The sequence below is a fragment of the Astyanax mexicanus genome, chromosome 12 (genome assembly GCF_023375975.1).
Source record: "Astyanax mexicanus isolate ESR-SI-001 chromosome 12, AstMex3_surface, whole genome shotgun sequence".
NCBI lineage: Eukaryota > Metazoa > Chordata > Actinopteri > Characiformes > Acestrorhamphidae > Astyanax > Astyanax mexicanus.
Window position 1 is genome coordinate 7,788,374 of NC_064419.1, and position 22,887 is coordinate 7,811,260.

Genomic DNA, 22,887 nt, shown 5'->3' on the forward strand with positions numbered 1-22,887 from the left:
CAGACAGAGGGACAGACAAAGAAATGGACTGACGGACAGACAGACATATACATTTTTTTCTGTACACTTTTATCTATAATACATATTACACACAACTACTCAACAACTAGCTGCTATTAGTAATTATTAATAGAATATCGAACAGTGTTATTACGCATCATAGTCTGCTAAGCCACTCCGCAACAAAAATATTTAGTATTAATTTAAAGTCTGGAAGTTCCTTATAGCAAGTGGTCTCATACATCGAGAATAAAGTCAGCAGAGACAGTTACTCCAATAAAATCAGGATAAACTTTTTTTAATCCCCTTGATTTCTGAAGATACAATGAATAAACAGGTGTCCCATTACTTTTGTCCATATGCGTATAATCAGCGCTGCTCTTTGGAGAGAGATTGAAATGAGAGGAGAGACAACGAAGGGTTTGGTGAAGGTGGGGAGGCAAAGACCTGAAAGCCTTACATGCTACACACACACACACACACACACTTACACACACACACACACAAACACACACACACACACACAGACTCACACTACACTCTCTATAGCCGGCAGCCTCTGATAGGAGCAGGTGACGTAAAACCCTGGAGCTGATTCTGTGTGTGTGTGTGTTCATAAGTATGTGTGTGTGTGTTCATAAGTGTGTGTGTGTGTGCCCCCTGTGACCATAGCACCTGTTCTCCGGGCACAGCAGCGGCAACAGCAGCGGCACACTAACACACACATGCACACACACACACACACAGGGCAGCCATTCAGAAACACAGCACATGACATGCCCCCTGTGTGTGAGAGAGAGTGTGTTACAAACACACACACACACACACACACACCTCTCACTAATCTTACACTCTGAATTTCAGTTACACCTCTCTCTCTCTCTCTCTCTCTCTCTCTCTTACTCACTCACTCGCCCGCTCAGTGCCAAACACACTCTAACACACCGTCATAATTATGGAGGGGTCGAGGTTGCCAGTATGAACAGCAGGAGGTTTTCTCGAGCCATGTGTGTGTTAGGGAAAGTCTCACACACACACACACACACACACAGAGACACACACACACACCTCTCCATATAAAGTGAAGTTCTGAGTGCACGGTTGAAGATTAGTGCAGGGCAAAGCATTAAAGTGTGAAGAGCATTAAATCCAGAAACCTGACGCTGTAAAAAAAAAACTGACCCACACTGTCCAGCTCCACTCTGACCCTCAGGGTAAGTTCAGATCTTCAGAACACAACGGAGATGTTATACTGGTCCCGGTCCACAGTAAGAAAGACCGTCTACAAATGGTGAAAGTTCAGCACTGTTGCTACTCTCCCTAGGCGTGGTAAAGTCCTGTAAAGATGACTGAAAGAGCACAGCGCAGCATGTTCAGATCAATGAGGTGAGGAAGAATCCTATGGAGGAGTCAAGGTTGCCAGTATGAACAGCAGGAGGTTTTTTTGAGCCATGTGTGTGTTGGGGAAGTCTCTCTCTCTCACACACACACACACACACACACACAAACAGACACAGACACACACACCTCGACATATAAAGTTCTGAGAGCACGGTTGAAGAGTAGTGCAGGGTAAAGCATAATAGTGTGAAGAGCATTAAATCCAGAAACCCAACTCTGTATAGGAGAACTGAGCAGCACCCTCCAGCTTCACTCTGACTCTTTAATAATTACCCTACTGTCCATATTGTAATTAACATCAGCTTAAGTGACATAGGCCCTCAAATAGAGCCCTGGGGGACTCCGCACATAATCAAAACCAATCAAAACTGTGTGATGGGAGGGTTTTTGATATAGAAATCTGCTGATTGGCTCTAGATTTGCATTATCTAGTGCCCCACAAGATCTGAGACCCTCTACTAGCTGTGCAAATGTCATTGTATTGATGTTGGTCGAGGCAGCACTTAAAGATCATTAAATCCATGAACTCAACACTGTAAAGAAGAACCAACCTACACCTTTCTGCTCCACTCTGACCTTCAGGATAAGTCTAGATCTTCTAGACTTGCACTGAGATGTTCTACTGGTCCCAGTCTAGGGTCTATGAGTGGTTAACACTTTAGACTCTATATGCAAGGCTACACTTCTTACAGAACTTTCAGAACTACCCTACTGTCCATATTATAATTAACATCAGCCTAACTGACATAGGCCCTCAAACAGAGCCCTGGGGACTCCACACATAATCAAAACCAATCAAATCTGTGTGATGGGAGGGTTTTTTTAATATAGAAATCTGCTGATTGGCTCTACATTTGCATTATCTAGTAACCCACAAGACCTGAGACCCTCTACTAGATGTGCTAACGTCATTGTAGCGATGTTGGTCAAGGCAGCACAGAGCGTTGAAGTGCGAAGAGCATTAAATCAACCATAGATCAGTTGCTTAGTTGAATCCAGGTGGAGACTTGTTTTTGGGGCATGCGGTGAATTATAAAAATTAAAAAATTTAATCCCATTAGTTAAATTAAACATTAATAAAACAAAGCCAACATACCAGCTGTAATAATAAGCAAAACATTCATTATTAAAGTTGTGCCAACCTCATCCATAAACCATCACACACTCTTACCAGTCTGTACACACACACACACACACACACACACACACACATCAAGGTGTTCCATTAGCCTGAATGCAATCAAATCCTCATAACAGCAATGTTCCATCATCTAGTGTAAAGCCTTCTTAGAAGAGAAGAAACTGTTCTTAAAGTGAAGGGTTTAAAAAGAAGCGCTGCTGTCTGCATACTTCCGTCCACATTAGCAGACAGTAGAACTGTGTGGGTTGACTGTGGTTTTCTTTCAGAGTGTAACAGTACAGTGTGTCCTGCCTGAACGGAGACACACAGTCTCACAATGTCTCACAATATGTGTGTGCGTTTGAGCATGTGTATGTGAGCATGTGTGTGTGTGAGCATGTGTGTGTATGTGTGTGTGCTTTCCTCTTATTTATATCTCAATTTATCATATTTATATTTTTTTCCTTTAAATACAATTTTCTCTTCTTTCTCTCCCATTTTTCTAAGTCTTTCTCTCCTTTTCTGTCTTGCATCTTTCCTCATTCATTACATTTACTTTCCTCTTATTTGTGTCTCCATTTTCTTCTTTCTTTCAAAGTTTTCTCTTCTTTTCTCATCTATTTTCTCTATTTTCTTCCTTTTTCTCTAATTTCATTCTCAGCTTCTTTCTCTTCACATCTCAGTGTTCTTTTTCATTTATTTCTTTTTCTAACCCTTTCTCTTTTTTATAATCACTTCTCATTTCTCTCCCCATTTCTCTGTTTGTGTTTTATCATTTTCTCTTTTTTTCTCTCCATCTGACACCTTTCCCATAGTTTTTCCACAGTTTATTTCATTTTTAATAGTTTCTATCCTTATATCTCATATAATTTCATTTCCCCAATTTTTTAATCATCTGGTCTTATATTCTTTATTTTTTCAACTTCCCATTTTCTCATTTTCTCTCCTTTTTTTGTTCTCATGTTTTATCTTAGTTTCTCATTTTTTCATTACTTTACTGTTCATTTCTTTCATTTACATCATCATTTTCTCTTTTTTCACTTCTTCTTGTTTTCTAACCACCTTTTTATTTTGATATCTCTCTATTTCTCTCATTATTTCAGTTATTTTTATCCTCCTTTCTCTCTTCCTTTTTCTTTCTACACTATTCTTTCCTTGTCTCCTTGTCTCCCTTTTTTTGCATTTTCTCTTCACTTTGGTTTCCTTCTCCTCTTATTTTCATCCTTTTCTCTTTCTCAGCTGTCTCTTTCTCTCCCCCTCACACACTCTCTCTCTCTCTCTCTCTTTCTCTGTTTCTCTCTCAGTTTCTCTCTTTCTCTCTAGGGGGAGCGCTCTGACCCCCGGGGGGACTTCACTTACTCTTTAAACCCTTTCCACTCCGAGATGAACAAAAGCCTTCAGACCTGATCTGAATTACAAACACACACACACAGAGTGAGAGACTAACTAGGAGTCAGAGAGAGTGTATGCTTGTGTGTGTGTGTGTGTGTGTGTGTGTGTGTGGCCGAGAGATACAGAGAGCGAGTGTGTGAGGGGACAGGTGTGTCATGGAGCACAACTGTCTGAGTGTCAAAGAAAGAGAGTGTGTGTGAGAGAGAGAGAGAGAGAGAGAGAGAGAGATAGAGAGATAGAGGGAGAGAAGAGAATGTCACAGAGTAAAAGAGAGAAGGTGAAAGAGAGAGATACAAAGAGAGAAAGGTGAATGGTGAGAGATAGAGAGAGAATGTGTGTGAGAGAGAAAGCAAAGGGTGAGAGAGAACATGAAAGCAAAGAAAGAGAGAGATAGAAAGAGTGTGTGTGTGTGTGTAAGGGGGGACAGGTGTTGGGCATGGGACACAACTGTCCCAGCGAGTGTGTGTGTGTGTGTGTGGAGGAACAGGCGCTTTCTTAGGGGACAGAGGAGACTTAGTGTTAAAGAAAGAGCAGCTGCTCAAGTGTGTGTGTGTGTGTAACATCCACCACTTAATAACACACACGATTCAACACAAAACAACCTCCAACACACACACACACACACACGTTGGCATATCTGAGGAGCATCATGCTGTGACATACATTGTCCAAACGTTTATGGAACATTGCTGTGAGAAACATAAAGGATTTGATTGCCCTCAGCCTCACTACAGTAGATCCCATCATCAGTACAGAAAACCCCACAGCTTAATGCTGGGGCCTTCGTACCCGTCTAGCCCACACTCAGCACTGGGTACAGGGACCTCAGGGTCATGTGTGGGGGTCCTGATGGGGCACCATATTTGCAGACTGGAGAAAGTGTAATATTACTAGTGATCACCATAGATCTCCAAACAGAGGCAATTGCTAGAGATGGAGAGATCCAAACTTTATGTGGCCTTCAGATTAGCTCAAGAACATTAGAGCATAAAGGAAGCTTCATGGAATGGGTTTCCAATGGATTCCATAGATAGGTTCGAGTTTGGCTTCTGCCAGGAAGACAGTACCTCTCTGCTTCTCTGCATTGTTTGTACTATGTGTAACATTTGGTAGAGGGGGGATCATTATTATTATGGTGTAGGGTTATTTTTTAAGACACTAATAACAGCAGTAGAAGCAGTAACACCAATAAAACCAGTAACCCTAGTAACACCAAGACCAGTAATAGCAGTAAAATGTTTGTGTTTACTTGTTGATTTGTCTGAACTAATAACACCAGTAACAGCATTAAAAAAAATAAAAACTAATAACTAATAATACCAGTAACATTAATAACACTAGCACTATTAAAAACAGTAACAGCAATTATACTAATAATACCAGTGACATCAATAACAGCAGTACAACCAGTAACACCAATAATATCAATAACATCCCTACAACCAATAACTATATAACAACCAGTAACAACAAGACCAGTGATACTAATAAATGCTCAGTAACACCATTATGTCCAGTAACACTGGTAATACCAAAACACCAAGACAAGTGACACTTATAAAAGCAATAACACCAGTAACATCAATAACATCCCTACACCCAGTAACTATAGCACAACCAATAACACCAGTAACAACAAGACCAGTGACACTAATAAATGTTCAGTAACACCAGTAAGTCCAGTAATATCAGTAATACCAGTACAACCAGTACCACCAAGACCAGTGACATTATTAAAACCAGTGACACCAGTAACATCAAGCCCACTAGTACCATTAAGACCAGTGTCTCCACTGTTCTCCAGCACGCGCTTACCGGATGCAGAGGTGCGCCGCGTGCCAGTCCGTGTCTCGAGCCTCGCGCTGCTGTTGCCTCCTCCTCGCGCGCGGACTACAATCCAGAAGCAGCGCGCGGTAAATAATAAAGGGGGGTCCAAAATAATACGGGGGTCCGGTAGCGGCGCGCGGTCCAGCCCCCCTCCTCCTCCTCCTCCTTCCCCTCCTCCTCCTCCTCCTCCTCCTGCAGGCGCGAGCGTGCCGGACCTACTCCTCTCCTGCGCTCGCGCACCTGTCTCCGTGCAGATCGGGTCCCGCGCGCCGCCGCCGCGGCATCTCCTCTACACCAGGACAACTGTCTTACACACACACTTCACTCACACACATACACACACACGTGCGCGCGCATAAACACTAACATACACACACACACAGAGACTCCAGCAGAAACGGCAGCGCGCGCCTCCTCACGAGCTCGCTCTGTTCCTCCGTGCTTCGCCCCGCGCGCGAGTCTGTATGTGAGCGTGCGGGTGTGCGTGCGCGCATTCCGGTGCAGCTCGCGCTCCGCGGGACTCCGCCTTTGAGCGCCGTTTAGAACGCCGTTCACTGCCTCAGCTCTCAGCGCCCCCGCGCGGCCTCGCGCACGCGGTGCGCGTCGAACAGGGTCTCGAGACATGGTTATGGTTAATTAAAAAAGAAGGGAGGCATGAACTGAATAAAAAACAGATAAGGTCATTAAATATATATTTTTAATGATTTATTTTTTAACCATTTCTATGAGTTACAGTATGGCTACGTTCACATTACTAGGCTGAAGTGACTCAAATCCGATTTTTTGCTTTATGTGGCTCAGATCTGACTTTTTCAGGGCTGTGTGAACGTGCCAAATCAGATTTTTACACTGACAAGACAAAAGTGGAAAAGTCCTGAAGGGAAATGACCAATCAGTTTGTGACCTTAAGCTCAAAGATCTTGGGTCCTGCAGCAAGACAATGATCTGAAACACACCTTTGAATGGCTCCAAAAGACAAAATTAATTAAATTAAAACTATATGGTCTTTTTCACATTAAAATACTTATTTTTTGTATGTTGAGGAAAGCATTAAATAGATATATAAAAATCTAAAGGTTTACAAAATGAAACCACAAAAAATTATTTGATGATTAAAACATTGAAAATTAACAATAAATTGCATTTGTAATAAATACAGCATCTTCATTTTACAGTATATAATAATTTTATAATTATTAAAAAGGATATACTCTATGATCAGGAGATTGCTGGTTCGAATCCTGTTCATGCAGCTTGCCACCAGCTGGCATAGCCCTGAGAGAGCACAATTGGCCTTGCTCTCTCTGGGTGGGTAGATGGTGCTCTCTCCCCACATCACTCCAAAGGGTGATGTCGATCAGCACAAATCGTCTGTGAGCTGATGTATTGGAACCGAGTCGCTAACATTAGAATTGAGAAAAAGAAAAAGTAAATTTATATTAAGTGGATAGAGCTGCCAAAATAAGATTACTAGAGAGATGCTAATAAGATACATATATAATATATTATTGTATTAGTGTGTGGGGCACCCCTCTGAGGCACAACTTTAGTTGTATTTTCTTTTTGCCATTCAAAATATTGTATAGTAAAAGACTAGACTGATTCTCTGTCTGGGAAACTGATCCATAGTGTATTAAGGCTAGAATTAAGGAGGACTGTTTCATGAGATCAGTCAGCTCAGCTTTCAGAGCGCAGTGATGAGCTCAGGTAACGGGAACTGATCACACCCACCCATCATGATTCAGTCTGAACAGTGCGCCTCGGGGTGACACCTCAGCACACAGACACACACACACCTGGGGAAAACCCCAAACTCATTACCTGACAGTAAGTCTAAGTTTGTTAGTGTTTGAGTGTCTGCTGGTGTGTGTGTGTGTGTGTTTGTGTGGTATAAAACTTAAAATAATAAGTACACTAAAGTTCAAAGTTCATGTAGCTCTTCCAGTAAATTCATTGTAATCTGTTTCCGTATTACTAAATCTGAAATTTCACTAAAATCTTTTAAAAAAGTAAAACACAGCTTGTTTTAGATTTACACTTTTTGTGATGTAACAAAAAACAGGTTGTTTTAGATGTACACTTTTTGTGATGTCACAAAAAAAGAGTTTGTTTTAGATTTACACTTTTTGTGATGTCACAAAAAAACAGATTTACACTTTTTGTGATGTCACAAACAACATTCCATTTGAGATTCACAGTTTTTGTGATGTCACAAACAACAGCCTGTTTAAGATTCACGTTTTTTGTGATGTCACAAAAAACAGCTTGTTTTAGATTGACAGTTTTTGTGATGTCACAAACAACATTCCATTTGAGATTCACAGTTTTTGTGATGTCACAAACAACAGCCTGTTTAAGATTCACAGTTTTTGTGATGTCACATAAATATCTTGTTTTAGATTTACACTTTTTGTGACGTCACAAAAAAAAAGCTTGTTTTAGATGTACACTTTTTGTGATGTCACAAACAACAGCCTGTTTAAGATTTACAGTTTTTGTGATGTCACAAAAAAGAGCTTGTTTTAGATTTACACTTTTTGCAATGTCACAAAAAACAGCTTGTTTTAGATTTACACTCTTTGTGATGTCACAAAAAATAGCTTGTTTTAGTTTTACACTTTTTGTGATGTCACAAAAAAGCTTGTACTAGATTGACAGATTTTGTGATGCCACAACCATAACTCCTCCCAGTACAACCAAAACTCCTCCCAGTACAACCAAATCTCCACCCAGTACAACCATAACTCCTCCTAATAGACCGAAACTCCTCCCACCACAACCATAACTCCTCCTAGAACAATCAAAACTCCTCCCATCGCAAAAATAACTCTTTCTAGTACAACCAAAACCCCTCCCACCACAGTGGATATATAGAAGCCATGTGTTCAGACTTGTGTCTCAAATCTATCTGTCTGTTCAGACTAGGACATAAAATAACCTCTACACCAGTTACAATATATGAGTAAGTGTAAACTGAGAAAGGGAAGCAGAATTAAAGAAATGAGAAAAGAAAGAGAGAGAGAGAGAAAAGAAAAAAGCGAAGTTTTAGAATTATTTTAGTGTTTTTATGATAAATAATGTATAAACACACAGAAGCTGGGATGCTCTGGTGTTTAATGTGGTGATAATGAGGCTGGCTCTGAGCCTCCAGATCACATCACGATGTCTTCTTTATAGCAATGTTAAATTAGGCCAGCAGAACTTTCAGCAGAGAATTCAGCAGCTGGGTTTCCCGCCTCTCTCGTTCCTGCGTCTGATCTGATCTGATCCAAGACAACAAACAAATAAACAACTTCAAAATAAAACACCTTCTGTTCCCCCCACGCCGCCGCCGCGCGCTAACAGGTAGCACAGTGGCTTCGAGAGCTTTGAAGAGACACACTCTCTAAAGAGCAGCTTCTCTCTTTCATCCAGAACCATCAGAACCACCAGAACCACCAGAACCATCCTTCAGTCTGACACAGTTAAATCAGAACTCGCGCTTGGCTTTTTTAATCAGTTTGAAAAAAATATGGAACCCATTTTTCAGATTTTGTTAAGGGTCTGGGCTGATTGACCTACTGTCATAAGGACTAGCTTTTGATTTCTTAGATGTTTATTCTTTTCCTTTTTTCTCTCCTCTCTCCTTAAGTGTTGTTGTCTTGTTCAATGTACATAAACAGCTCTAGAAAAAAATAAGAGATCACTTAAAAATGATGAGTTTCTTTGATTTTACCAAATTGAAAACCTCTATAATATAATCAATTGAAAGATGGATGATCACAAGCCATCAAACCAAACTGAACTACTTGGATTTTTGCACCAGGAGTGAGTGGCATAAAGTTATCCAAAAGCAGTGTGTAAGACTGGTGGAGGAGAACATGCCAAAATTTAAAACTTTATGAATATGAACTTGTTGTTTTCTTTCCATTATTTGAGGTCTGAAAGCTCTGCATCTTTTTTGTTATTTTAGTCATTCCTCACTTTCTACAAATAAATGCTCTAAATGACAATATTTTTATTTGGAATTTGGGAGAAATATTGCAATGCACACAACATTATGGGTGACATACCAGAGTTCAAAAGAGGACAAATTGTTGGTGCACGTCAAGACAGCAAGTCTTTGTGATGTATCAAGAGCCAAGGTATCCAGGGTAATGTCAGCATACCACCAAGAAGGACCAACCACATCCAACAGGATTAACTGTGGACGCTGTAAAAGGAAGCTGTCTGAAAGGGATGTTCAGGTGCTAACCCGGATTGTATCCAAAAAACATAAAACAACGGTTGCCCAAATCACGGCAGAATTCAATGTGCTCCTCAACTCTCCTGTTTCCACCAGAACTGTCCGTCAGAACAATAAATTATTGTGGCCTAAAACCAGGTGTTTCAGTTTCATTGTCCAACCCCTGCAAGTAAAAAAAAGGTGCTGATACATTTTAATCAAAACATGATCAAGTCCATGAAGATTTACAAATTCACAATTACAAATTTGAGCATGAAGAAAAATAATAGTATGTGGCTGTCTCCTAACATAACTGTCTTATAACAAGTGAAAGGGGAACTGACAAAAACACACAAAATAGGTTGGGGTTCAAAAGGGTTAAGAGGTTAAAGTGTGTAAAATCTGTAATAAAGAGCTTCTAATCCTCAAAATTCCATGTTTCTCTGTGTTTTGTTTAGTTTTATTCTGTAGTTATGAGGCTACGTGCGAGTAAAAGTCAGGCTTGTGTAAAGTGGAGACAGTTTGCTTCAGAAATCAGGTCAGACTGATGCGCTGTTTTTGACTCTGAGCTCTTTACGGATCCGTCTGTAATTGTAGAACAAAGCAGGAGGAAAGGTTGGAGATAATTTCACAGATTCTGTTTAAAATCTGAAACAATGATGATTCACTTCCTTCAGAACATCATTGTCTAAAACAATAGACTCAGAGAGCTGCGTGACTCATGCAGAGGAAAAAGCTTATAAACACCATAAAGCTGATGAAAATGAAATAACCTGCTGAAATGAGTTATATAATAAGAGTTTTACCACTATTAAAACATGAGGATGTATCTGTATTAGAGTATTCAGTTACTGGTTAATGTATGAATAGTAAATATGTCACTTTGATTTGGGTGAAAATGCTCAAAAGGCATTTAACAGGCCTATTTACCACCCTGTTACTTTACTACTCTATTACTTTACCACCCTGTTACTTTACCAGCCCATTACTTTACCACCCTGTTACTTTACCAGCCCATTACTTTACCACTCTGTTACTTTACCACTCTGTTATTTTACCATCCTGTTACTTTAGAAGCTCATTACTTTACCACTCTGTTATTTTACCACTCTGTTGCTTTACCACTCTGTTACTTTACCAGCCCATTACTTTACCACTCTATTACTTTACCACTCTGTTACTTTACCATCCTGTTACTTTAGAAGCTCATTACTTTACCACTCTGTTATTTTACCATCCTGTTACTTTAGAAGCTCATTACTTTACCACTCTGTTATTTTACCATCCTGTTACTTTAGAAGCTCATTACTTTACCACTCTGTTACTTTACCACTCTGTTTCTTTACCACTTTGTTATTTTACCACTCTGTTGCTTTACCACTCTGTTACTTTACCACTCTGTTACTTTACCAGCCCATTAATTTACCACTCTGTTACTTTACCACTCTGTTACTTTACCACTCTGTTACTTTACCACTCTTTTTTACCACTCTGTTGCTTTACCACTCTGTTTCTTTACCACTCTTTTACTTTACCACTTTTATTTACCACTCGGTTTCTTTACCACCCTGTTATTTTACCACTCTGTTACTTTACCACTGTCTAAGTTTACCACTCTGTTGCTTTACCACTCTGTTACTTTACCACTCTGTTTCTTTACCACTTAATTACTTTAGCAACCTGTTACTTTACCATTCTGTCACTTTTGCCACCCTAAAATAAAAGTTAACAGTAACATGCAACAAACCAGATGCAAATAGTGAGAAATTGCACGCTGCCCTAATAAACAATGCAAAAATGTAAATATTAAAATACTGCACAGTCCCATGCTGTATAAAACTAGATTTTAAAAATCCCTATATCGTGCTATTTAGTGCTTGTACTGAGGTGGGATAAAAACTATTTTTGAGTAAATTGGTTCTAGTTTGAATAGTTTTGTATCATCTACCTGACAGTAACAATGGAAAAACATGGTGTCCAGGGTGGGAATTGTCCATAACAATTTGTTGGGCTTTCTAAACACAACAGGAACTGTACAATTCCTGGATTTTTTCTGTATTGTTCACACCCTTGGTCCTCCTCGATATAAATCCCCAGAAAGCAAGTCTGTAACCCTTTTTTTACAGATCTGTGTTCTCTGGAATGATGGAGCACCAGCCAATACTTTTGGATGGGATGAGTTGGGGAGTTGGGTTGAGGTTTGGTGGTAATCATACTGCAACACCCTAACCTCACTAGTCACTAATTGCACTTAAATCCTCACAGCAATGCTTCAAAATCTGAAAGAAAGTGACATTTACTTAAACTAAAGTAGGAAAAACTCATGTCAGAAGAAACAGAGAAACAGTGAACTAGCAGTTGTCCAATGTATTTGTCCTCATAATGTATTTGATTATTTTCAAGACAATTGCTTTCATTGTTGGCTGTAAAATGACAACTGCATATACCCTTATCATCCTGGCAGCCGAGGCAGTTTTGGGTTAGTCGGTGATGAAGAGGTGTGTGTGTGGGCGGTTGACAGCAAAAAAATGAGACATAATGGGTTTACCCACAAGCTCCCGATAACAGAACAAAACACGATCTCTCTCTGCATAATGGCGCGAGTATTGTAGCTTCAGGCTGAGAGTGCATGTGATCAAGCTCAATTGAATTACATGCGGTCACAAGCCAACCATCATGTCTCCATTTCCTTGCCATTTGATTTCAGCCCACGATAGCAGACAGCCAGTGCGCAAGACCAGCCAGTGTGTGTTGTGCTACACATCCATGGGCATAATAGGCTGGGATTCTTCGTGGCCGAATCCATTTTCAATTGTTCATTCAGTTGTAACTACAGTAGCTGTGGAAGTGAGGTGTAAGAACGGTCATGGAGTCATGGGTCAAAACCAGGGAGATTATAGAGGCCATGGCCATATATAGGGGAGGTCTAAGCCCACAACCCACAGAGATGTTCTACTAGCATGACTAGCATGAGAGAAAAATCTTCATAACTTTTAAAAAGTTGATATTAAAGAGAATTCTAAGGTAAAGTCTTTAGCAGAAGACTTGTACGAAAACATCCGCATCTGCAAGCAACAAATGTAGTGTGTAAGTCATGTTATTTTAAAGACAGACGAAAGCTGGTGAGCCACCATAATGCTACATTTCCATTGCTCTGTCGCAATAAGGCACAGCGCCGTATACCTTTCATTTTCAATGGCAAGCATCGGCTCCGTCAGATGCAGTCGCACGGTGCATCATGGGTCCGATGCGTCGAGTCCGAAGGGATGCGATGGGATGAAAAGTTGAGCCGAGCTGAACTATATGCAAATTAATCCGTCCAACACAATGCATCTATCCAATCAGAGAGCAGGTATTTGCCTGATACATGTCCTCAGAGCAGTGTACAAAAATATTTTAGTTCTGCTTTCAAGCGTTCCAGAAAAGCATGGAAGAGAAGTTTCAGGCTTCGCTGTCCTTTATCTTAAATCCCTGCTGATTTACAGGGACTTTAGAGTCATCGACTAGAGCAAGGGAGTCTTGGGCTAAAGTTTATGAGGTTATAGAATCAAAAGCCATAACTAAAATGATTACAGAGTCTATAAGCACTAGAAAAGAGACAATGGAGTCATGGGCCACAGCAAGCAAGGCAATGGAGTATTAGAACAGAGCGAGAGAGTTATAAGGTCCCAGTACACCCTGTGCAAGGTGCATTGCGATGCTCGTTGCTATCTTCCACCCTGTTAACAGTCTATTCTCATACCTTGCGCCCGCGCTGTTAAGATAGCGTCAGAGTACAGGAATATAACTACACCAGTGGGCGTGGTAGTGAGGTGTGTTGAGGTAAATTTCTGGCGTGTTTCTATACGAGTGCGCCACTGACTGATTAAAACCCTGACAACAGTTAACAGTGAGACGCCCAATACTTTTAAAGCTTTTACATCAACAATAAACAGAGATTAAAGGATTAAATAACATTGCTGTTCCCTTAAATGAGCTGCTGGCTTACCTTCACAGCATTAATACGCAGGTCAGTATCCTCTGCTGAGACGCACAAAAGTGCTGGACCGTTAAGATCACTAAGACCGTTAAGTCAGAGCACACCTGGCCCTTAAAGGGAATGACAACTGACACACTGATTTATTTCTTGTTTTTTTCACGTTCCACCCAAAACACAACCATGATTAATTAAGAGATTTAGTACATGCCCTTTTTATGCGTTCGAGACGTGTAAGGCGTGCTTTTTGTGTCCTCGCGATACCAAATACACACAGACACACCCTAAATCAAACCGCATGATCCACAACTGACCGATGAGCACTATAGGGCACTAAAATATGGCACCTAGAGTCTTGAACCAAACCAAAAGAGGGTATAAACTCATGGTCCACAACGAGGAAGGTTCTAGAGTCATGGGCCACAGTAAGCTAGTATACAGTATAGGCCAGATATGGAAAATATGGGGCACAGAAAAGTAAATTATAGAGACATTGACCCCAGTAAGACAGCTTATAGACTCTAAACAAGGGAGTGTGTAGATACTTGAAGGGAGGTCCTGGGGCACAGCTACGAAGACTATAGAATAATAATAAACTTCAGTGAGGGAGGTTATGTACAGTTGTCAGGTACTGGGACAGAGACATAACCTTTGTCTTAAACTAATAATAAATACTGATGTCAATAAATCTGTTTAAAACAATATGATTTTGCTAAATAAGGTCATTTTGTTTCCATTTAAGCAAACCTAGATCAGGTGCTGCAAGCCCAAAAACAGACTGTATCTAAATTATATAGAGAATTGGTTTTAACCATTTAAATGCCAGCTGGCCTGTAATCTGCTGTTCTCTTAGAAAAAGGAAAAGGGATGTTGTTGGACCACCTTTTGTCTTGAGGACATTTCAGAAGAAGCTAATAGTCACTGGTTACCAGGGTTTGATTTTAATAATAATATTAATAAATCTTTACAGCATGTACAGTGGTATGAAAAAGTTTGGGCACACCTGATCTATTTCTTTATTTTTATTTATAAATCATTGGTTGTTCAGATGAGAAATTTAAGTTAAATATATCATATAGCAGATGAACACAGTGATATTTGAGAAGTGAAATAAAGTTTATAGGATTTACAGAAAGTGTGCAATAATCCTTTAAACAAAATTAGGCAGGTGCAGAAAAAAAATTGGGCAACCCAACTAAAAAATAAAATTAGCCTAATATTCAGTAGATCCTCCTTTTGCAGAAATAACAGCTTCTAAACTCTTTCTATACCTTCCAGTGAGAGTCTGGCTTTTGGTTGAAGGTATTTTGGATCATTCTTCTTCATAAATCATCTCCAGTTCAGTCAGGTTTGATTCAGGTTTCTGATCATAAACAGCCTGCTTTAAATCACACCACAGATTTTCAATAATATTTAGGTCTGGGGACTGAGATAATTTGAGATGATCTGAGATGAACATTCCAGAACATTGTACTTGTTCCTCTGCATGAATTAATGCTTTAGTAGCTTCAGTTCTGAGCAGTGTTTAGTTTTTAGGTTCGTTGTCTTGTTGAAGTACCCAGCTCCGGCGCTTTAACTTCAACTTTTTCACTGATTCTTCAACATTGTTCTCAAGAATCTGCTGATATTGACTGGAATCCATGTGACCCTCAACTTTAACAAGCTTCCCAGATCCTGCACTGATCACACAGCCCCACAGCATGATGAACCACCACCAAATTTTACTGTGACAAGCAGTAAAGTGTTTTTGTTGGAATGCTGTGTTCTTTTTCCACCATGCATACTGCATACTGCCCTCCAAATAACTCAATTTTAGATTCTTAAGTCCACACAGTGGACTAAAATAGAGGACTAAATGAAGAAGCAGCAGTAAAAAAGTAGTAGTAAAAAAGATTAAGAGATTAAAATTAAAGGTAAAAAAGAAGAAAGAATAAATGAAAGGACAAAATAAATGAAATAAAAAGGTAAATGGCCAAAAGTAAAACAGAGGAAAAGAATCAAATAAATACAATAAGTGAAAAAAATTAAAAGGTTAAACAGAATTTAGAAATTAGATAAATAAAAAGACAAAATGAATAAAATAAATAAAAGGTAGAAGAAAATGTAACTAAAGCAGTTACAGGCTGTTTGAAGGTGTGTAGAAACTGAAAGTTAAAAATGATTTAGTTTTAGAGTTTTCTGAAGTGAATTCCAGCTAAAAGCAGATTTTCCCAGTTCAGTAAAAACTCTAGAAACCAGTAGAGCAGATGTGATAATTACTGTTGTTTATAGAAATCATATATATATATATATACACACACAATAAATGACTGGCTGAATCCACCGTTAGCTTAGCGGTTTAGCCAAATCACCGGGGAAGCTAATCCCCCTTTAGCCGGGTTTTACTAGCCTTAAACGATAAAAAACTTTGCTCAGTGTAACAGGTAAGACACCTGGTCAGAGGTGAGGAATGGTTATTATATAGGGATGTGTTTTAAAAATTTGATTCTTTGATTTAAATTGATCTTCATATGAATGATCCCATATCGGTTCACATAAACCCGATATGATCGTTAGAGACCATCCTCTCACACACCGCCCTCTGGCTGGAGTGAGCTGCAGCAGAGGAGTCGCACTGCGGGGAGTTTCTGTAAAAATGTAAGTAATTCTCTTCTGTATTTCCACTCACTGCTAGCTGTGTTTATCTAACTTAACTAGAACATTTAACTCTGTTTTAAGTTGTCTTAAGTGTTGTTTTTTACCTGTATTTTATTTAAAGTGAGACCTGACTGGCTGAATCCAATGTTAGCTTAGCGGTTTAGCCAAATCACCAGGGAAGCTAATCCCCCTTTAGCTGGGTTTACTAGCCTTAAACGCTAAACTTCGCTCAGTGTAACAGGTTTAACTATTAGACGGAAAAAAAACTGTAGATTAATCTGTAGCTGAGTGATTCAATGTGTAAATAGTGGAATTATGATGGTGTTCTCTATGATGCTCTGTTACTAATACAGATTATTTTGTCCCCAGGGATGAATGTGATTACCTGGCGAGGAAGAGGCTCTTAAAACAGGGAGCTGAACTCCGGTAAGAACGGCTGTTTTTTTCTTTGAATTTAATAAAGTTTTCTCTCTTTACTTTATTAATTTCGCTTGTTGTGTTTTTATTATCACTGTGCTTATTATATATCACATCTGAACTAGTGGGTATGGGTAAATATCACACTTTTATTCGCAAATAAATAAGAAGTTTATGAAGCATGTTATGTTTTTGTTTTATATACATTCATACAGTGTTGTTAAAAAGGATTAACTAAGCTACATTAAATAATATTAAAAGAATAATGTAACTGTTGTGTTAAGTCTTTATAATATAAACACTAATATTTTAATAATGGAAGTTTGAATTTTTCTTGTATAATTAAAACATTTCATATTTAACTACAATTTTTATTGTAACTGAAAAAATCGATTTTGAATCAAATCGCGACCTTGTGATTCTGAACGAATCTGATCGAACTGGGGAATTAGTGACGATACCCACCCCTATTAATAATATATTAACTGCATTAGCAATAGCATCGCTCACATACACACAACAAACCGTATCCATGGCCTCAGCTCCCGTTCCTCACTCCTCATATACAGATTACTGAGCGTAAAAAAACCTGCTTTATAGCGCAAATGTACAAATCAGATGTTTCCCCGGCTCTGTTTACAACACCAGAACCCGAGCCAGAACATTCCCCATAACTGCTACAGTCATAATCATGAGCACATGTACAAATCAAATCAGCAGTGTTATTCCCCCCCTTATCGCAATAACTGCGGCCCCCGCACCGCTTGGCCTCGACCTCGCTGAATGTAAATGTAATTATGCCTTTATTTGGCTCTTGGTAGACGTCCAGTCCCGACAACACAGCACCGGTTTGGACCGGCCTGCCAACCTGCAGGGATATTACAGTGGGGGGGAGGGGTACTGTCATTTTACCCATCAATCACGTACTGTGTACATGTGTGGGTGTGTGTGTGCAGTGGTTTACAAGTTACATATTGCAATGATAACACATTAATCGATTCCCATTCATCTAAAAAAGTGAAAAAAATGTGCTCTGTTAGTGGGGTAGTTTACCAGTTTTTAATTACAAAAATGCTCCTGACATTTACACTGACTTTAATTTAATTGCAGACAATATAAACCCAAAATAAGACAGATAAAACTCCTCACTAGGAGAAATCTTAGTGAGTAAAGGGTCAATAACTGTAAATGTTGGTATTGTGATATACACTGAGGAGGTTGAATATACAGCTCTTTTAAAAAAAAATAAGACACCATGAACTGCGTGAATTTTTGCACGAGGAGTGGCATAAAGTTATCCAAAAGCAGTGTGTAAGACTGATGGAGGAGAACGTGCCAAGATGCATGAAAACTGTAATTAAAAACCAGGGTTATTCCACCAAATATTGATTTCTGAACTCCTAAAACTTTATAAAACTTGTAAAAAGATCTGCATCTTTTTTTATTTCAGACATTTCTCATTTTCTGCAAATATAAAAATAAATGCTCTAAATGACAATTTAGAATTTTTATTTAGAATTTGGGAGAAATGTTGTCCGTAGTTTATAGAATAAAAAATAATGTTAATTTTACTCAAACATAAACCTATAAATAGCAAAATCAGAGAACCTTTTTTTATATTCATTGTAAATTAGAGTGAATATACAGGTACATCTGAAAAAAATTAATATCATTGTAAAGTTACTTTATTTCAGTAATTCAGTTAAAAATGTAAAACTCATATATTATATAGATGTATTACACACAGAGTGATCTATTTTAAACTTTTTTTTTTTATTGTTAATGATTTATGTTTATGGCTTACAGCCAATTAAAACCCCAAAAATCAGTATCTCAATGTTTTCCCACAAAATCATACAGCACTTTATGCTTCCCTCTGCTGTGGATTTCATTTTCCAGCAGGGCACACTGCCCACACTGCCAAAAGTACCAATTGGTCTTATGTAAAATTCAAATTTTCTGGTTTTCATTGGCTCTAAGCCATAATCATCAACAATAAAATGAATAAATCCTTAAAATAGATCACTCTGTTTGTAATATATCTACATATATAATATATAAGTTATACAATTTAAACTGAATTACTTTTCAATTATATTGAGAGGCAATTCTATGTTAATAACACTGTAAATGTATGTATTGTGATTTTATATATTGAGGGAAACTATGTAGGCGGGGTTTTGAGCAGGTGGCTGGAGTTTAGAGCTGTCAGTCAAACGCCTCCATACAGTTTAACAGCTGATGTGCAGCAGATTCAGGTGTCAGTGTGGACAGATGGGGTCTGAAACTACACACTGGCAAACAACCATTCCACTCAGCAACATCTGCGAGTGTGTGGCACTACAGGGACAGCTGAGGGTGTGTGTGTGTGTGTGTGTGTGTGTGTGTCTCAAACTAAGGAATAAGTTTCCAATTTGCTGGTATATTTATAAAATCGCTCTTTATAAAGCCACCAGTTAATTAACCTCTTTAACCCCACTGGTCACAGCTGAATATGTTGGAGTTAGTAAAGTTCTATAAAAGTTGTTAAAATGTTTGTTTTTTACAACAACAAAAAAAAAATATATATATATATAAACCTAGGTCTATCAAGCATAACATTATGACCACCTGCTTGTTTTTACAACATAGGAGAACATTTATCTATAGGACTAGATTTTTTATAGAAGACCATCATAGTATCTATAGGTGACCACCAGATTATCTATAGGAGACCTTCAGTTTATCTATGGAAGATCATTCGATTACCTATAGGAGAGCACCAGTTTATCTATGGAAGACCATTAGATTATTTATAGGAGACCACCAGATTACCTATGGAAGATCATTCGATTACCTATAGGAGACCATTATTTTATTTATAGTAGAACATCAGATTTTCTATAGGAGACCACCAGATTATCTAAAGAAGACCTCTAGTTTATCTACAGGAGACCACAAGATTATCTATAGAAAGAAGACCTCTATTTTATCCATAGGATACCTTAAATATATCTACAGGAGACTAGATTATCTATATTAGACCATCAGTTAATCTATAGGAGATAATAGAATTTTCTATAGGAGAAGATCAAAGTATCTTTAGGAGACCATCAGTTTATGTATAGGAGATTATTAATGTATCTATAGGAGACCTCCTGTTTATCTGTAGAGAGAAAATAAGTTTATCTATAAGAGACCTCCAGTTTATCTATAGAGTAAAGATCAATTTATCTATAGGAGACCACCAGATTATCTATAGTTTATCTATAGAAAGAAAACTTCCAGTTTATCTTTTTGACAACCTCCTAATTAACTATGAGACCATCAGTTTATCTATTAGAGATCATAAAATTATCTATAAGAGACCATCCGATTATATATATAGGAGACCACCAGATTATCCATAAAATACCTCCAGTCTATCTACAGCAATATCACAATATTATCTATAGGAGACCATCATATTTACATGCACTTATTGTCACCCATTCTCTGAAGGGTTAGAAGGGCCTCACTGCACACCACTGGTAGATATTATCTATAGAAGACCATCAATTAGTCTATAGGGGACTATCAGTTGATCTGTAGTAGACCCTAAATTTATCTACAAGAAACCACTAGATTATCTAGAGGAGACCACCGAATTTACTATAGGAGACCACCAGATTATCTATAGGAGACCATCAGTTTATATATAGAAGATATTTCTGTATATCTAGGTGAAAATATATCCCATATATAATATATACTGTATCTTATCTATAGTAGTCTTACTACTTGATTGACCACTGACTGTGAAAACACCACTAAATTTGCACTGCTGCGTTGTTATTTATGATTTTTTTTGTACGTGTTTCAGATTTACGTCAATGGAATTAGTCCAGACTTGTGTTTGCATCTTCGGTTTTGTTTTGGCACAGGGTCAAATGCAAATGATGCCGTGGTTCTGGGCTCGAGTTTGATAGACCCACTGAAGCAGTAACATGGACCCCAGCAGCGGACTGTAAAACATGACCCTGTAATTTGTGCTTGTATAACAAAGCTGGATGTCCTCCAGCGGCGTGAGCCTGAGAGCATTCCAGAACGTTTCCGAGCAGAACCACGCAAACAGATTCCCCGCTGTCTGATATCGTACACAGGAGTTTTAACCCCTAGAACCCTAGATTTGCTCTTCAGTTACTGGTTGTTATGCAGAAACACCTGTGAACGATTTGGTCGCTGTTTAGTTTAGCATATCTTGTGGAGTCCCACAGGGTTCAGTTTTGGGACCCATGAAACTGATGGTAATTACGACAGAAGTGTTGTTCTATGAGTGTTTGAGTATTTTAAATCTGTATATTACTTTAAATTAAATCAAAGAGAAGACAAATACAAATCTATTTTATTCACCTGACCATAGAATTCAACATAGAATTATTATGCAAAGCAACTGATGTAACAAAAAATAAAAATATCAAATTAGCTTACAATTTGGGCATAATAACTCATTTTTTAAGTCTAATTAACTCAAGCATTACATAAAAATATTTTTTCTTCAGTTTTCTCAAATAACTTAAGTAAATTCAACTATTTTATAAGTTCTTCAAGGGTTAATGGTTAAAATAATGGTTCTACATAGAACCATCAACACTCAAACAACCATCTACATCTGAAAATCTTGTTCAGACTGAAGCTAAAGAACAAACAAAAACACAAAGTCTGTTCACTTTACTTTCTTTTCTCTGGTTGTTTTCTATTTTTAGCCTACACATTTAGATATATGAAGTGCTCCTATGATAAATCTAATAACAAATACTTAAAAATCATATAAATCATAGCAATAATTATAATGTATTATGTACAAATGCACACACATACCTTGTCTAGTCCGTTGAAGTACTGCCAGTAGATAAACAATAAACTTCAGATCGGGAGATTGCAGTGGTGGGTGGGTACAGGAGATGGCGCTCTTTCCCCTCATCACTCCTGGGGTGATGTCGATCAGCACAAGGCATCTGTGAGCTGGTGTATCGGAACCAATTTGCTGCACTGGATACTGAATGCTACATTGAGTGTAAAAATTGAGTTCTCTGGAATGATGGAGCTCCATACATTACCTTTTAGATTGGATGAGTTCAGCGTATGACCTCACGAAACTGTTCTTGTTACTGAATGCAATCAAAACCTCACAGCAATGCTGATCCAAAAACTAGTAGAAAGACTTCTTTATACAATAAAAACTGTTTTTTTTTTCAAAAGGAACAATGAATAAAAAGGTGCCTCATTACTTTTGTTCATATAGTTTAAACTGTGTTCATAACACAAACACAAAAATACTTTTATTAAGTAAAAGGGAATAAGGGCCTTTAAAGTAGAGAATGCTAGAATGAGATGTTTTGAGAATGGCCTACAACATGACCCATCCTCATTTATCATTTTACAGGTTTATCTTGTCTTACGACGAGTTAAATGAGGGTCTCCTTCCTCACCACGTCAAGGACATGAAATTAATGAGCTTCAACTATTTAAGGAAATGAAGAAGATTCCTGACTTGTTAAGAGCACTCCGCTCGGATGCCCCCCAGTGCACATCATTACAGGGGTCTTCTTTGCCAACTACTGGAGCAATCACTGGACTCAGTCCCTCAGCCCAGAGTTTTCAAAGAAAAATCTGACTTTTCTTCAGAAAAACATTTAAAATCATATATTGTTCCTAAACTGTGGTGCAATAGCAGATCTGAGGTCATCATTTCAGGGGACAACTTGGGAACTCCCTCATCTGTATAAGTTGTGAGGTATTATCTTGTGAGTGAAGTTGATTAAACACTGGCAAGTGTTTTCAAAGCAAGGGTACATGAAGAGTTGGAGCAAAGCCTAGATAATTGATGTACAGTAGACGGATGGGATACTCTATTTCTGAAGTTGAGAGGGTATTTAACATTCCTCAAACAGC

At 38.4% G+C, this 22,887-nt stretch overlaps 1 protein-coding gene across 2 annotated transcripts in view; it reads right to left on the reverse strand.

Moving 5' to 3' along the window:
* The window catches only part of sema6bb (sema domain, transmembrane domain (TM), and cytoplasmic domain, (semaphorin) 6Bb), a 222,662-nt gene extending 216,456 nt beyond the window's left edge, over positions 1-6,206 (reverse strand). For both annotated transcript variants that reach the window (XM_049485718.1, XM_049485716.1), the window contains exon 1: positions 5,729-6,206. The gene's annotated coding sequence lies outside the window, so the exon portion shown is untranslated. The remainder of the gene's footprint in view (positions 1-5,728) is intronic.
* Between the last annotated feature and the right edge of the window lie 16,681 nt (positions 6,207-22,887).